Source organism: Vipera ursinii (genome assembly GCF_947247035.1).
Source record: "Vipera ursinii genome assembly, chromosome: 1".
Lineage (NCBI taxonomy): Eukaryota > Metazoa > Chordata > Lepidosauria > Squamata > Viperidae > Vipera > Vipera ursinii.
The window spans coordinates 70,959,546-70,975,835 of NC_139512.1; the positions used below are offsets into that span (position 1 = coordinate 70,959,546).

General features: G+C 40.5%; 1 protein-coding gene across 2 annotated transcripts in view; it reads left to right on the forward strand.

The window, feature by feature from the left end:
- The first annotated feature begins 337 nt into the window (after positions 1-337).
- SLC8A3 (solute carrier family 8 member A3) overlaps positions 338-16,290 on the forward strand; it is a 236,412-nt gene continuing 220,459 nt past the window's right edge. For both annotated transcript variants that reach the window (XM_083348501.1, XM_083348500.1), the window contains exon 1: positions 338-521. The gene's annotated coding sequence lies outside the window, so the exon portion shown is untranslated. The remainder of the gene's footprint in view (positions 522-16,290) is intronic.

Genomic DNA, 16,290 nt, shown 5'->3' on the forward strand with positions numbered 1-16,290 from the left:
CACACACACACACACACACACACCTCTTTTAGGGGGCTGTGGCTGCGCAATCCAGCCGCTTTCTCTCAATGGGTGCGATTAATCTTTGGCAGCTGTTGCTCTCCATCCATGCTTGTTTACCTCGTTTTTCAAATATAGCTCGGGCGCCATCCTCGTCCATAAATAGGACGAGAAGGGGGGGCTTTTATCGGGGAGTAGGGTGGGCGGTCGTGCTCTGTCTGGGACTGACTACTCGGGCCTATCAAAGCCCCTTTCCTTTCTTTCAAGGGGGGGGGGCGGATAATGCCAGAGCAGGACCTTAACTTTCTCTAGTAGTTTGTAGGGAGGTGGTCCTTTTCCTCCGGGGCAGCCAAAATAGAGGCTAACACGCAGTGATGGTTGCCTAAGCTTTGTAGATTTCTTTAGACTTTCTTCCCGTTCAAAATAAGGGAATTTATACAACTGGTGCTGTTTCCTTCGAAGAAAGAGTTGGAAATATGGGCGGAGTGAAAAATTATTGTAAATTGGAAGAAGTATCATTGGTATGTTTTTAAACTTATTTAATTGTTAGGGTTTCCTCTCAGTTTCCCCCCCCCCCTGCAGATATTGTAAGCACAAGTTAGCCCAGCAAAAGCTTTTTCATTTTTTAAGGAAGCACTCATTTTATTTTTGTATGCTATAATAATTCTATTGCTTCTTTCAACAGGGGATAGGTAGTTTTCAGGTTTGTGAAATTTGTGTCTCTTTCTTCTCTGAAAGTATTTGATGCAAAAGGTACGGGTTCAAGAATTAGGGTGTTTTGCACCCTTTTCCTGCTAGATAAGTGAGATTTCTTCATATGGATAGTTGGGAGCAGAATTATTATTGCTGCATTAAGCCCATGGGAGTAAGGAGTCTGTTGCAAATTATCCAGACGTGTTGCAGGATCCAATCTGGGTGGGTCACCAGAACCAGGGGTTTTCTCTTCCGAGCTTTTGGACTCAAGCTGAAGCCCATTCTTGGGGAATTCTCTATGTGGTCTGGACTGTTCTGTTCTGTATGTGATATTTATATGGTGCCTGTTGTGTGTAGCTTTTTAGATGTAGATTGTGGTGTTGGCTGTTGTTTCTTTGTGCTGCCAAGCCCTCACCTCCTAAGTACTTGATAAGCTGGGGGTAAATACCACACACAGAACAGTCCAAAGCACATAGAGAAGTCCCATGAGGGTGGGCTCCAGCATGACTCCGAAAGTTTGAAATACAAATGCTTTGGTCCTGGTAACTGACCCAGATTGGATCCTGCAACATTATCCTGGGACATGTATATTTGCCTTCATTTGTATCCGGACATGAAACAGCCTTTCCAGATGTGCCCTCTGCTCAGCCCTGATCCAAGTAACATAGTAGTCCCTGAAAAGTGATGGACAATGAATATTTGATGGTGGAATACTATAAGAGCTCAGATGGTCCAACTGCTGCCTCTTTAATTCTAGTTGCTGTTTTTTTTCCTGGCTGTTTTTAGATCTTGTGGTTCTGTGGTGAGGTCACCACAAAAGTACTGGCATGGTGCTTTGGGGGCTGCTTTTGGTACACATGTGTTGAGATTCCATACATTTATAGTTAACTCTTATTTTGGAAGAGCATTCAAGTAATACTGAACAGTGTCCTCAGCAGATGCACAACTGAATGTATGCATTGTGGCTCTAACGTGGAGATTCCTAAGTTGGAAAGATCAGTTCTCTAAAATAAGATTGCCTCTTAGAGTGTTATAGGATTGGGAACCCAATAATACTTTCTAATGTATTTTATCTTCATAATTAGTCTGCAATGAAAAGACATTTGTATTTGATTCAGAGACAGGGAACCAGCTCGGCTGAAGACTGAGCTGTAAAGTAAGACATAAATCCACTGATTCCTCTTAGCCTGACCTCATCCATCATGGGAAAGAGGTGAAGGAGGAATCTGTGGGTTTGTGACCTATTATATGGCTCAATATTTGTCTGGCAGAAAGCAGTCTTAGGCTTCCTATTACTAATTCACCTTTGGGTAGATGAGATTGGAGGGAGTTCTGTGTAAATAATGGAAGAGATTATTGTGCCTGATTCCTCTTCCTAACCAAAAACTTTCATGTATGGCTTGCTCAGACTATCAATGGTTCAAAATAGTTTTCCCTTCTACTGATAGAGGTTTTTTTTTAAGATATTGCATTGTAGTTTCAGTGTAGTTACCTGGGTGTGGTAGCTGTTAGTAATTATCCTGAATTAGTGGACTTTCTGTTCTATGGGAATGCCTTTTCTGCAAATAGAAGTAGTTTTTAGTAAGAAGGTATATTTAGTGGGTACTGTGATTATAGGGAAAGGGAAAACCCAAATTAAAGAGAAGGATATGCAGCTATACTAGTGGGATCTTTGATTTTTAGCCATCAATATTTGGTTATCTAATCTTGACCTGCCACTCAGGTTTCTAAGATCTGCCTTCTTAATTTAGCAGCCCTCAGATTGTTCGAATACAGATTCTGTAAACCCATCCTCTGCATGGCCTGTGAAGAAAGCTGCTTTTGATTAGCAGTTTAATATCTATCGTAATTCTATGTATCGGAAGCAAAATACAAATGGCATTTGCAGAATAATAAAAATTTGTAGAATAAGTAAAAAATGTTGAGACTCTAAGAAGACTGCAGAGAAGAGCAAAAGATTATTAGGGGATTGGAGGCTAAAACATACAAAGAACGGTTGCTGGAATTGGGTATGTCTAGTTTAATGAAAAGAAGGACTTAGTGGGTGACATGATAGTGGTGTTCCAATATCTCAGGGGTTGCCACAAAGAAGAGGGAGTCAAACTATTTTCCAAAGCACCAGAAGGCAGGACAAGAAGCAATGGATGGAAACTGATCGAGGAGAGAAGCAAATTTCCTAATAAATTTCCTGATAGTGAGAACAATGAACCAGTGGAATGGGTTGCCTTCAGAAGTTGTGGGTGCTCCATCACTGGAAGCTTTTAAGAAGAGACTGGACAGCCATTTGTCTAGCATGTTTATTTATTTATTATTATTTGGATTTATATACCGAAGGACTCGGGGCGGTGTACAGGGCAATTAAAACACTATATACAACACATAATATACCAAAATTAAAATAAATTAAACCAAGTAGCCCTAAACAATAAAACACGTTCTAAAATTTAAAATTTACCGGTAAAATCTAAAATCCCAGTCCCTCGGTCCAGGCTGGCAAGTTCAAATAGCCAAGTCTTCAGGTTGCGGCGAAAAGAGCGAAGGTCGGGAGCCATCCGGAGCTCAACAGGGAGCTGATTCCAGAGGGCAGGCGCACCCACAGAGAATGCTCTCCCCCTGGGGGCCGCCAGTCGACATTCCCTGACCGATGGCACCCTGAGGAGGCCCTATCTGTGGGAGTGCACAGGACGATGGGAAATTAACGCCGGCAAAAGGTACTCCCGTAAATAATCCGGGCCCATGTTATAGGGTCTCCTGCTTGTGCAGGAGGTTGGACTACTAGAAGACTTCCTACGTCCTTTCCAACTCTGTTATTCTATTTTGTTCTGTTCTATTCAAATGCCTTGGATCGGATTATTTGAGTGAGCCCTATTTTATGGCAGAACTTCTTGAACATACTTAGCATCAGCATTGCACTCATAGAGATCTGGGATTTCAGCTTCCTTCTAAGTATTCTGGGAAATTGAAAGATCTTCAGATCTGACTATTTGCTAACAGTGTTTGGAACCTTCTAGATAGTGGTCATAGGGCAATGTTTCTCAATGTTGGCAAATTTAAGAGGGCTTTAGGAGGAATGAGCTTCAACTCCCAGCATTCCACTCCTCTTAAATTTGCCAAGGCCGAGTAACAATATGTTACAATGGGTGACTGATACTGAACCTAGGCAACTGAAATTTGAAGCAATTGCTATCTCTGTAAAATATTTAATGGAATTCCATAATTACTAGAGATCTTAGGTTTAATTGCTTTTTTATTGGTAGAAATATGAATTTCCACTTTTTTCCACACTTTCCATTTTTAAAGAATGAAGGGCAAATGTATTGGGAATTGGTTTGAAACGGAGCTACCTAGAAACAGGCATGACTCATCCTATATTCTGGGTGTTGGATTAATTCCTGATCTAGATACATATGAAGAAATTGAAGCTATGCAATTTCTTCATTTTTGTGGAGAGCAAGAAAGCTATTAATCTACCATAGTGAATAACATCGTGGTCAAGTCATAGAAAGGGAGAGAGCACCAGAGAGATACATTACAGGCATTTACCTGAGTCACAAAAGAACAAATAAGAAAATGCAAGCTAAACATCCTGCTCCACATTGAGCATTATTTGTATGTGACAGATAGTCTTCGTTCCTGATATTCAGAATTCTGATAATACAAACTTTTGAAAACTTTTAGTCAACCCAGACTTTTCCCCTCTTGCCGTTTGCTTTGGAGTGATGAAGAAATCTGAGGATCCTTGACTACAGTAGCATTGTAATCTCTTGAGTGGGACTACTAAAGATTTTGCTGAGTGATGGATTTTGAAATATTTGTTGATTCAAGTCCTGGTGAAAGTGCATTTCCATAACATTCTATGTTTAGTGTCCTCTGTACATTTTGAATGATTGATTTTGCATGTTGGTAAAGACGGCTGTAGATGGGCTACTGAAAAAGTTGACTCTAAAGAGAAAAAGTTGATTCTAAAAAAGGAAACAATTTGTTCTAAATCAGTTGTAGCAAATTTATTTATCTATTAGATTGATATGACCCCCGCCCCACCACCCAGATTCATTTATTTGAGATAGGTGGCCATATCAGTCTAATAAATTAACTCTCTAAAATGGTGATCTAATTTATAGTTATTGTACAAAATAGCATGTGAAACTCTTTTTATTCATAAATAATCATATGTTATTATAATAGCTTACATTTGTATGCCCGAAATCAGTTTTCTGTTAAAGGTCTATATGAATTGCTCCTCGCTGATTTTATTGCACGATCGTTACTTAATTCATTTTACATCTACCAAAAAGCCAGATTAGGTGGGCTTGTTTCAAGGCCTATGACATTCTCATTGTGGGTATAGATCTGCTAAAAAGTTAAGTTATTTATGAGTTTAATTTGATATCTTGCCACACAGATTGGCTATTTCTGGATCCCTTGTGCTAATGTTTTCAGGGACAGAAAAATGAGTCAACAGCTTCTGATTAGAAATTGAACTAAAGTTAAATACTCTAAAAATTGTTATGTGATTTAATGCTGAAGTTTATAAAACTGTACAGCCAACCAACAATTGTACATCATCTCCTGGAGATTGCAATTTCTCTGCTGCTGTCCCCTGGCAGAAATGCACTCTTAATTAGGGATTCTTCAAAATATGAGCTATGCCCATGATTTATCTATTTCTTTCAGAGATAGTAACAAGAATTAAACTGTTGTTTTTGGATAACATAATAGTTTTTCTATATTTTAACTTCAGTAAAGACAAATATTACATTGAGATTGTTTACGCAAATGAAGGAGAAAAGGTACAAGTTCAAGAACTATTCTAGTGGATTTGAATACCAAACTAGGTAAATTTCCAGTGTCTCCATTAGCCAGGATTAAAATTACGTGTATATTCAAAACTGATGCTTCTTTTACCTCCATAAACAATTACTCCATTCATGCTTTCTAGAGAGTTCCCATAGTATTATAGTTTGAGTTTACTCAGCATATTTTTTAAAAAAATATCAAAGTTAATATCTAGCATTTATTTATACCTCCTAATGAAACCTTTTGGAGAAGAAAGTTTATTGGGCTTCCTATGTGACTTTTATCAATTGATTTATATTATCAGTCATAGATATCTGTGAGAATTGGAGAGTGACATCACACAAATGACAGAAAATATTTAATTTGTGTCATTCTGACATTGTGGATTGTGGTGGACACCTTAGTTTTCAGTTTATGACTCTGACATTCTTAACCCTTTACCATGAGTACCTGAGAATACAATGGACAGCCAAGAAAACAAATACATGGATTATTAAACAAATCATCCCCTAGTTCTCACTCAAGGCACAAATAGCTAGGGTGAAATTGCCTTATTTCAGATAAGTTATGCAAAGACATTTCTGGAGAAGGTTGTGATGCTGGAAAGGAGGAAGGAGAGAGAAGAAGAGGATGACTAGCAGGAAGGTGGATGGACACAGTTACAATGTTGGTAGGTGCACCATTGTGGACCAGTGTTGTGCATTTAGCTCACGTGGGTTTGTTGTCACTGTGAGTTGTGGTGGTGGGGGGCACGAAGGGAGGCTCAGCCAATCTCAATGTATGCATGGTTGTACTTTGACAACAAAGGTTCATTCATTCATTGGAAGATCTGAAATATGGAGTTAGGAATAGATTGTTATTAGTAGGCGATCACCTGGGTTGATTGCTGGCACATAAACAAAATCAACCAATTGTAACTAAGTATAACTGTCCAAGAACATCAGAGCATTCTTATATTGTGCTTAGATTTTCTGTCAAATGTACGATCTGTTAACAATCAAAAGAATGTAATGGAAACAGTATACACTTGTACTTTTGCAATAAAACATAGTTAAAATATTTAATTGGGGAGCCAGTTTTTTTTTAGCAAATAGAATATCTGTCCTCACTAAATGTCTTTAATTTAAGCATATAGACATAACGTAAGATATCGTCTGGACTTACACACTGTGCAGTTGAACAAATTCGTTCATTGGTATGTTGTGTGAAGTTAGCCATGGAGGTTTATAAATTGTAGCTTACAACTTAATTTGTCGTATGAATTCAATCAGTAGTGATTTGTTCAGTAAACAATGGCTTAGTATAGTTGGCATGAATTCAGACACAGTCACCATGTTCAGCATGGCTAATCTCCATTATGTGAACAGTTGCACTATTGCAATATGATCTTACTTATAACTAACTATACAAGAGAGGAATCCTGAATTGGTTTCCTGTTCCTCTAAGACTACCCAGAATACTGTAGTACACAGTAGAGGCCCGCCCTATATAACACAAGATCTGTGAGCCACAGATCATCAGTGAGGCACGGTGGAGCGCTTCTGTATATAGGCTGTGGGTTAAAAGAATAAGAATTTAAACAGTGGCAGCCCAGAGAGGCCAACCATTGATGGCTCGGAGGTTGTACAAACCTGATGAAGGGCATTTCAAGATCCTTGAATATGGTTATGCAGGTGTGCTTGGAAAATGGATAAAGTGAAAGCTGCCTATTTATCTGTTTATGACACCACTACATTGTTGCATTAGGAGTTTTTAATAAGCCGGTTTGTTAAATTGGAATTTAGAAGTTTAGGCTCATCCTTGAGATTATGTTCAAATCCCAGGTGTCTTATTTCGAATGAATCTGAACAAAATAAACAGCATTTAGTTCAAAAGCAAATTGTTTCAGGATGTTTCCTCCACACAGTTTTTATTTTCAAGTCCTTCCAAAGCGATTTTAAATCAACCTGCAATTTTCCTCCTGCTGGTTTGGAAACACAAGGAACATGCTGAGAACCCCGTGAGTCACTTAGTCCTTCTTCCTGCTGACCAACAGGAGGTCCTGAACCCCAACATTCAATCAGTGTTCTGCCCTCTGAGCTGCCATAGATGTTGGAGGAAGAAAAATGTCTTTTTCCCCCATTCCACACCAAAAAGGAAATAAAATAAATAGCTGCCACATGTTGATGTGAAAGGAAGCTTTGTAAGACCGGATAATTTGTAAATCCAAGCCATCTTGCGTCAGCATTACATTGCACATAAAAATATCTAAAAGTATAGTGATAGCATGTCTATAGTACTGCAATCTCTAGGGGTTTGCGCATTATTGCAAACCAGGTTTCCAGGATGATGATGATTACTTGGAAGCTAAAGCTGCTTCAGAATATGGCAGTATACGCAGTGATGGGCAAGCTTCTTGGTGCTCACATAACACCACTGCTGTGTGGACTGTATTGGCTGCCAGTTGGCTTCTGGGTGCAGTTCCAAATGTAGAGGAGTGCAGAGACAACTTTGGAAAGGGAATATACAGTAAGCGTTGTTAAATAAATATTAGCTTAGCCCTAGAAATAAAGAAGGGACGCGGTGGCTCAGTGGGTTAGGATGCTGAGCTTGTCGATCAGAAGGTCGGCAGTTTGGCGGGTCGAATCCCGAGTGCCGCATAGCAGAGTGAGCGCCTGTTACTCGTCCCAGCTTCTGCCAACCTAGCAGTTCGAAAGCAGGTAAAAAATGTAAGTAGAAAAATAGGGACCACTACGGTGGGAAGGTAACAGCGCTCTGTGCGCCTTTGGCATCTAGTCATGCCGGCCACATGACCACGGAGACGTCCTCGGACAAGCGCTGGCTCTTCGGCTTTGAAACGGAGATGAGCACCGGCCCCCAGATTCGGAAACGACTAGCACGCATGTGCGGGGGAAACTTTACCTTTTCCTTTACCTTAGAAATAAAGAGAAGGTGAGAAAGAAACTCAAGATAATTCCATGTTGGTTTTGTTTGGAATAAGGGGGAAGAAAAAAACTCTGACAAGCATTCAAGCTTGTATTGTTATACCCCATAACAGGGGTTCCCAACCAGGGGTGCTCATAACCCTTGAGGGTGCGGGATGATATTCCAGGAGATGCAAAAACTTGGGTTTTCAAAATTATAGTGTATATGCATTCATTGCCATTATTCATTGCCATCAAAATTCATTGCCATTATTTTGAATTTTTGTAAGGGGTGTGAGGATATATCAGAAGCATTCTAGGAGTGCAGGGTATAGAAAAGGTTGGGAACCACTGCCCTATAACGTAGATTTCCAGTAGTCCTTGTATTTTCTGTCCCTCACTTGATCTTTGTAAGGCCAACGTCACCTACCTGGTCTAGCTCTCTGAAGGACCATGTATTTCTTGTGTCGTCCATCCTTTTTCTTCTGATAGGGTTGGTTGTTTCAAGTTCCTTCAAGGAGGGAGCCCCTTCTACCATAGCGTCTGCCCTCTGGAACAGTATCCCCTTATTTATTTATTTATTTATTTATTTATTTATTTATTTATTTATTTATTTATTTATTTATTTATTTATTAATATTTATATACCACCCTTCTCCCGAAGGACTCAGGGCGGTGAACAGGGCAAGAATAAAAATACAAAGTTACAAAAATTAAAAAAGAATTAAATATATGCCCACTAAAAACAGTCAATACAATATTAAAACCCCAATAAAACCACAATAAACCCCCCCAATCCCCCATCAGGCCAGGCCGGCTTGTTCGAATAATAGAGATCCATAAGGCTTCTTTCTCGTCTGTCTTTGGATTGGAAGGATGGCTTCCAGGAGTTATGAGGATTAGGGACAGGGTTTGTCCCCTGAATGGACACTGTTTTTATTGCTATGTTTATTTTGTACTGTATGGTCATTGTAACTTGTAAAGCTGCCCAGGGCCATCTAGAATGGTACTCTTACAGCACAAAGAATATTGAAATTTCATTTAAAATGAAGATGGGTTTGATTGAAGCAATTAGCTGTTTGCGGGTCCTTGAAGACTGCAGGGATGAAATTGACAATTTTTGCTTTTGTTTTCTCTTTCTTTTTGACAGGGGATCAGAAATCATATAAGGCAACTTTTAGGATCGATCGATCGATTGATTGATTGATTGCAAGTTATTGCTTTGAAAAGAGTAGATCAGGAATGCATGGGGCAAGATTTCCCACTACTAAGACAGCAGACCATGAGTTCCAGTGCTGAAAAACTATTTTGCTCCAGTTTCAAACAAAACTGGTATAAGTACAGAAACAAAGAGCTTTTGACATGAGTTGACATCATTTGATAAAAGAGCCTTGGTGGAGCAGTGGGCTAATGCCTCCTTAAGTAACACCAGTTGCCTGCAATTAGTGCAGGTTCGAGTCCCACCAGGCTCAAGGTTGACTCAGCCTTCCATCCTTCCGAGGTAGGTAAAATGAGGACCCAGATTGTTGGGGGCAATTAAGCTGACTTTGTAATAATGCCGCTTGGGGTGTGTGTGTGAAAGCCCTAACAAGCAGGCATATACATAGAATGAAGGCTACTGCTAAGCTTGTAAGCCGCCCTGAGTCTTCGGAGAAGGGTGGGATATAAATGGAATAAAAATAAAATAAATAAATAAATAAATTTCCGAGCCAATTTTGCACTAGCGCAAGCACTTGTGTAGAAGTATCCTTACAGAAGATTAGGAAATAAGGAGCTGTCTTTATTGTCTACGATCCAATCAAAAGTTTCCACCGTTAAGAAAGTTGTATTGATTTGCTATTTATGCTTAATGGTCTCTAATTGGAATCAGTGGGATTCCTCAAAAGTACCACTCCCTTTTTTTTGAGTTTGCAAACATTCAGTAGCCTTTCCAAAACTGAGAGACCTGCAGTCAGGAGGTTGTCTTGTGGAGTTTTTGGTGCTCTGTGAGCTTGGATGTTTGCTTGCAACAAGGTAATGTCATTACTGTGAATTTGTGTGGGGTTTGCTGCCTGCTTATATGCAGTATATATACTGATTTTTGAAGGCAGCAAACCCCATTCTCATTCACGCTGATAATGCTACTTAATTGGGTAATGAAATGTCGGGAAGCAAACAACCAGGAACTCTACAATTCCTGAACTGCATTCTTTTCAGTTGAGATCCATATTGCCTACTGATGTGTCTGAGCAGTCCAATGGGTTTTACCTTACCTTACCTTCAGAGACTACGTTCAGCCACAACATTTATACTGTGGTTTTGGACTGGTCACTCTCCCTCAACTCAACTCACAGGTTTGTTATTGTGGGGGGGGGGAAATAGAGCATCGAGGCATACACATTTCCCTGAACTCCAGAATAAAAGGCTAACAAATAAATCTAACAAACAAGCCATAATGTAGAACAGGGGTGTCAAACTCAATTTCATTGAGGGCCACATCAGCATTGCGGTTGCCCTCAAGGGGCCAGGTGGGTGGGGCCTGGGTGGGCGTGGCCTACTGGGTGGGCGTGGCTAGAGTGCGTATGGCCTACTGGGTGGGCATGGCCAGCTCTACATCGTTCGCATCAAGGGTGCCTATGGGGGCCTGGGCAGGAGTGGGACAGATCTGGGGGTCTCTGGCAGAAAGAGGGTCTCTGGGCCGGGGCCAAGGCAGTGGGGGCCGTTCCCTCACTGTTTCCAGGATGGCTTCGCGGGCCGCATGAAACCACTTCGCGGGCCGGAACCGGCCCCCGGGCCTTGTGTTTGACATGTCTGATGTAGAAGATCATGTTTGCCTAATACAATATGTGAACTTAGCCTTATGTTTTATAAATCATAGTTTATCATTCATTTGACTTTTGTGTTTTATTTTAAAAGCCACAGGTAGAACAGTCATGCCTATTTCTATAAATCCAGCATTGATAATTTTTTGCATTAAGATAAAAAAACAATTTGATATTCTAGCCAAAACTTAAGTGATCATTTTGGGCGTATCTATTGAAAGATGCTTTTCAGTAAAGTTTTGTACAGTTGAGCAATTCAGAACTTGGTTTTAATATACTGTTTGTTTTTGGATTGTTTTTATATTTATACACAATAATGAAGCAAATAAGTAAACATTTCTTCCCTTTAGCCAGACTGCACAATATTTTTTTTAAAGCTTCATGCTAAGCCCATAGAAAAAGATTTGAGCTGGTCTCCAATATTTTTTAATAAACTCCTAGTCAAAACCAGCATTGATTGTCTGCCAAGTTTCATTTGTTTTTCAGTCAAGCAATAATAAGATCTAATTCAATATTTCAAGAAATTAAATAAGTGCCTAGAAAGTTTTGATGTTATGGCCAAAGCTCTCATCAAGACATTTATCTGCAAATCTCCCAACTGAGATTCATATTCTTGGTTTTGATATTTATTACTTATATTGCAGAGGATTTTAATTGATTCTCCTTAATGATCATATTTTAATGTAGTTTATGGACATGGATCACAGTATCTGATGGATCTGCGAAAGCGGATGTCTCATTTTTTTCTAAAGCAACTTTGCTTCCATTAGTCATTTGTGACACATCACCAGCTTCAACGGCAAAATATAAGTAATTTTCATGGTTTCTGGGAAAATAATATCTCTAACCACGGGTAACCATGTGAGAGGGGTTTTTCTTTCTTCCTTTTGCCTTTCCTTGAGTTACCCATCCTGCTAAGCCCCTGTTTATTTACCATTTTTTATTGAGAATGATTATTATAATAACGTGTTCCCAAGGGAACCTTGAATAGTGCATGTATCAATAAAAAAAATTAAAATAGTCACTTACAATGTAGTACACAAAAATAATGTAGCTTCATAGTAATTTAAAATAAAATTCATATAAAAGGTAACCTGGTCCTAGAGTGGTTGTTATCTTGCTGATGTCCAGTTGAGTAAATACATCTTCTTGTTGTTGTTAGTTGCGAAGTTGTGTCCGACCCATCGCGACCCTATAGACAACGTTCCTCCAGGCCTTCCTGTCCTCTACCATCTTCTGGAGTCCATTTAGGCTCACGCCTACTGTTTCAGTGACTCCATCCAGCCACCTCATTCTCTGTCGTCCCCTTCTTCTATTGCCCTCAATCTTTCCCAGCATTAGGCTCTTCTCCAGTGAGTCCTTCCTTCTCATTAGGTGGCCAAAGTATTTGAGTTTTAGCTTCAGGATATGGTCTTCTAAAGAGCAGTCAGGGTTGATCTCCTCTAGGACTGACATCTTAAGTTTTCTTTAAAGCTAGAAGAGATGCTTGGAGAACCGTTGGAAGAAGACATGAAATGTGTTTAAGTGAACATGGGTAAAAGCCTATATTAGGGATTACCTCTGGATGATAAGGACAACAAAATGCCAACATGTCTTCATCCTTATTGTGGCCACTGATAACTGGTGGCTATCAGTGGCTCTGTTTGGGGTGGGTGGGTTTAGTGGCTCTGTTTGGGGTGACCTGTTTTCTGTTGGGTGGGTGGGTTGGTGGGTGGGGTTCAGAACATCTGTTTTGAAGAAAGTTTAAGCTATTTGATGGACAAAGTCATTCAGATCTGCCTTGACTTGGACTCTGACTGGGCCAGGTAGACTGAGGTGCCTGGCGCACTATCTTGGGGAATTGTCTGGGATGAGTTTTAGTGGTGGACTCCTGTAAAAGTGGGCAGGCTGTCAGTTCAGCCACCTCTTTGCTGGATCTGGGCCCCTCCTGGGTCTTAAAAGCACCCAGGGAGATGTCAGCCCTTCAAGGGAGACCAGACTAAGAAACCAAAGTTATGAATGCCAATGCAGGTAGTCCTTGATTTACAACCACAATTGAGCCCAAAATTTATGTTGCTAAGTGAGAAATTTGTTAGGTGAGTTTTGTCCCATTTTACGACTTTTCTTGCCACAGTTGTTAAGTGAACCGCTGCAGTTGTTAAATTAGTAACATGGCTGTTAAGTGAATCTGGGTTTCCCCATTGATTTTGCTGGTCAGAAGGTCGCAAAAGGTGATCATGTGACCCAAAGTCATTCCACTAGCTACAGTATCCCACAATCACTGATGTTAAAGTTAGAAATACAGAGAATCAACACAATAAGAGGTCTTTGACTAAAAAAAAATCCTGTATGTCAAGGCAGCCCAGGCTATTCTGATATTATAATCAGGCCTGAAGCCAGAATAGAAAAGCTCCTTTCAGATAAGTTTATTGTGGACAATCCCCCACTCTATTTATTTATATTTATTGCCCAAGGAGAGGATACTTGTGATGGACATAAGAGTTATTGCCCTACTGATACTAGGACTGCTGTGAATGGATTGCAGAAATCTAGATGGCCACTAAATGACAAGTCAGTTTTCTGTATCTCTTCACTGTCAGTTAGTGTGGGGTTTTGAAGTCCAGTTATGGAAGTCTTGCTTGATATGTAAAGAACTGTTAACTACCTGTTATTAAAGAGCCCAACTTTTAAATCTACTATGCCAAATTTTACCATCTAGGAAGGGAAAGAATGTAGGGAAGTGACAGAGTTCCTATCTATCTATCATCTATCTATCTATCTATCTATCTATCTATCTATCTATCTATCTATCTACCTACCTACCTATCTATCTATCTATCTACTAAGCTTGTAAGCCGCCCTGAGTCTTCGGAGAAGGGCGGGATATAAATGGAATTAAAATTAAAAAAAATATCTATCTATCTATCTATCTATCTATCTATCTATCTATCTATCTATCTATCTATCCATTCATTCATTCATTCATTTATTATGCTGTCCGTCTTGCAGCTCAAGACATCTCTGGGAGGCTTAAAGTGTAACAAAAGCATAATTTAATTACAATTATATAATTATGTTTTATAATTTATTTAATATTTATAATTATATTTATAAATATAAAATATAAAAACTAATATTTATGTTTAGGTTTTTATATTAAAATATGTTTTTTATATTTCTATTTATAAATATAAATATAAAAACAAATGAAAATTACAGAGGATTAATATTATCAGGCAGATGACGATGAGAATTTAAGACGTGATAAGACATGGCTTCTGTAAACTCAGTAGGTTCTGCATGTCTCATGATTGCAATAATAAACCACAGTTAGCAAGTTTTACATACTGGACATAAATCATAGCTTAAAAAGTACAATGGCGGAATGCAATACCCTAAGCAAAAGGCAAATAAACAGTATTGTGGCTTTGAGTCAGGTGTAAATCAGATCATTCTATATTGGTAAAAGTACTTTGGCCACTTTGCTTCCCTGTGCTTCTTCCCTTTCTTTTGCAGTCCAATTTCAAGCAGGTGCTTAAGAGTGCAGCCTATAGCTCCCATACAGTTTGGCAGCAGTATTCAGGGAATTAATTTTATATCTCAAAACAAACTGCTCTTGACTTACATTGCAGTTATCACTCCACATCATTTCTGGAATAGATCCAATGACTTGAAGGCTTCCCTTTCAGCATAAATGAAAAGCCTGATCACAGCAGACCTCCTATTTGAAGACCTTCAAAGATTTATTTGCTTGTTTGTTTGCGTGTTTATTGCCTGCCTGCCTGCCTTTTTGGTGGAACCACAACTGCCAGAGTTTCCAGCTATCCTGATTTTCTCAAACTGCACGAACAAATCATAGAATACTATATGCTAACTGGCTCTCTCAGGGGTTTTGGTTGGTTATTTTGTCCTAAAAAGGGTAAACCAAGTCTTGGAGTGGGGGGGAGGGGGGCAGCTTGCCTAGTGAGAATGGAATTGCATGAACCTATGGAGAGTGTTGGGTTTTGTACAATTGCTTGTCAACTTTTTGTCTTAAGTGCTTACTTTACTCTTCCCCCCCCCCACAATTTTGAGGTCACCTACTGACCGTCTGTACCATCACAAGACTATTTTCATGAAGCCCAGCCTGCCAATTCAGTAGCATCTCTCCTTCATGTTATTCCAGAGCAATATGCTGGGTCAGCAAAATGGCATTGTGTGACCATATGCCAGCACTGCAGTCTTTCTGCTTGGCCTACACATTTACTTGCTGAAGTTGCATTTCATAAGTTAAGGCTCTCGATGTTTTATGCCTCTCCAGGTATCTACAGCAGACATGTCAAACACAAGGCCCGGGGGCCGGATCCAGCCCACAAAGTGGTTTCATGTGCCCGTGAAGCCATCCTGGAAACAGTGAGGGAACGGCCCCCGCTGCCTTGGCCCCAGCCCAGGCCGGCCGGGAGCCAATGTACAATTTCGTGGTGGTCATCTATGCTGAAATACATTTAGTCTTAGCTCCACAAGGCCATCTGGAAACAGTGAGGGACTGGCCCCTGCTGCGTTGGCACTGCACCCTGGGAGCACGATGGGGAGGTATCACCCTTTGGGAGGAATGAAGAAATGTACCATCCGCTGGAAGTGGCCAGCACATGGCCCTGCCTACGTTGGGCAGGCTAGGGGCTGGGCAGCATTCCGCTGCTCTTCAGATTCGTGCCACCTGACTCAGCCTCTTGGTGCTGTGAGACGAGCGCCCCGCTGCCTGCCGAAACTGGGCAGGCTGGGGGCTGGTCAGCATCGTGCTTCTCTTTGGATTCGTGCTGCCTGGCTCAGCCTCTCAGCACTGTCAGGAGAGCGCCCCACTGCCTGCTAAAACTGGGCAGGCTGGGGGCTGGGCAGCATTGTGCAGGTAATGTCAACTCTCGTGCTGCTCATGGCCCCTCCCCCAGAGCCCACCAAGCTGGATATGTGAAGTAGGCGAGGGCCATGTGCTGCCCACGTCTAGGTGATGGTGCATTTCTTCATTCCTCACAAAGGATGATACTTCCTCAGCTGCGTTTCTTGCCTGTTTTTCTCCCTCCCTCATCTCAAATATTTTCCCACCACTATGTTCTTAGGAAGGAAGGAAGGAAGGAAGGAAG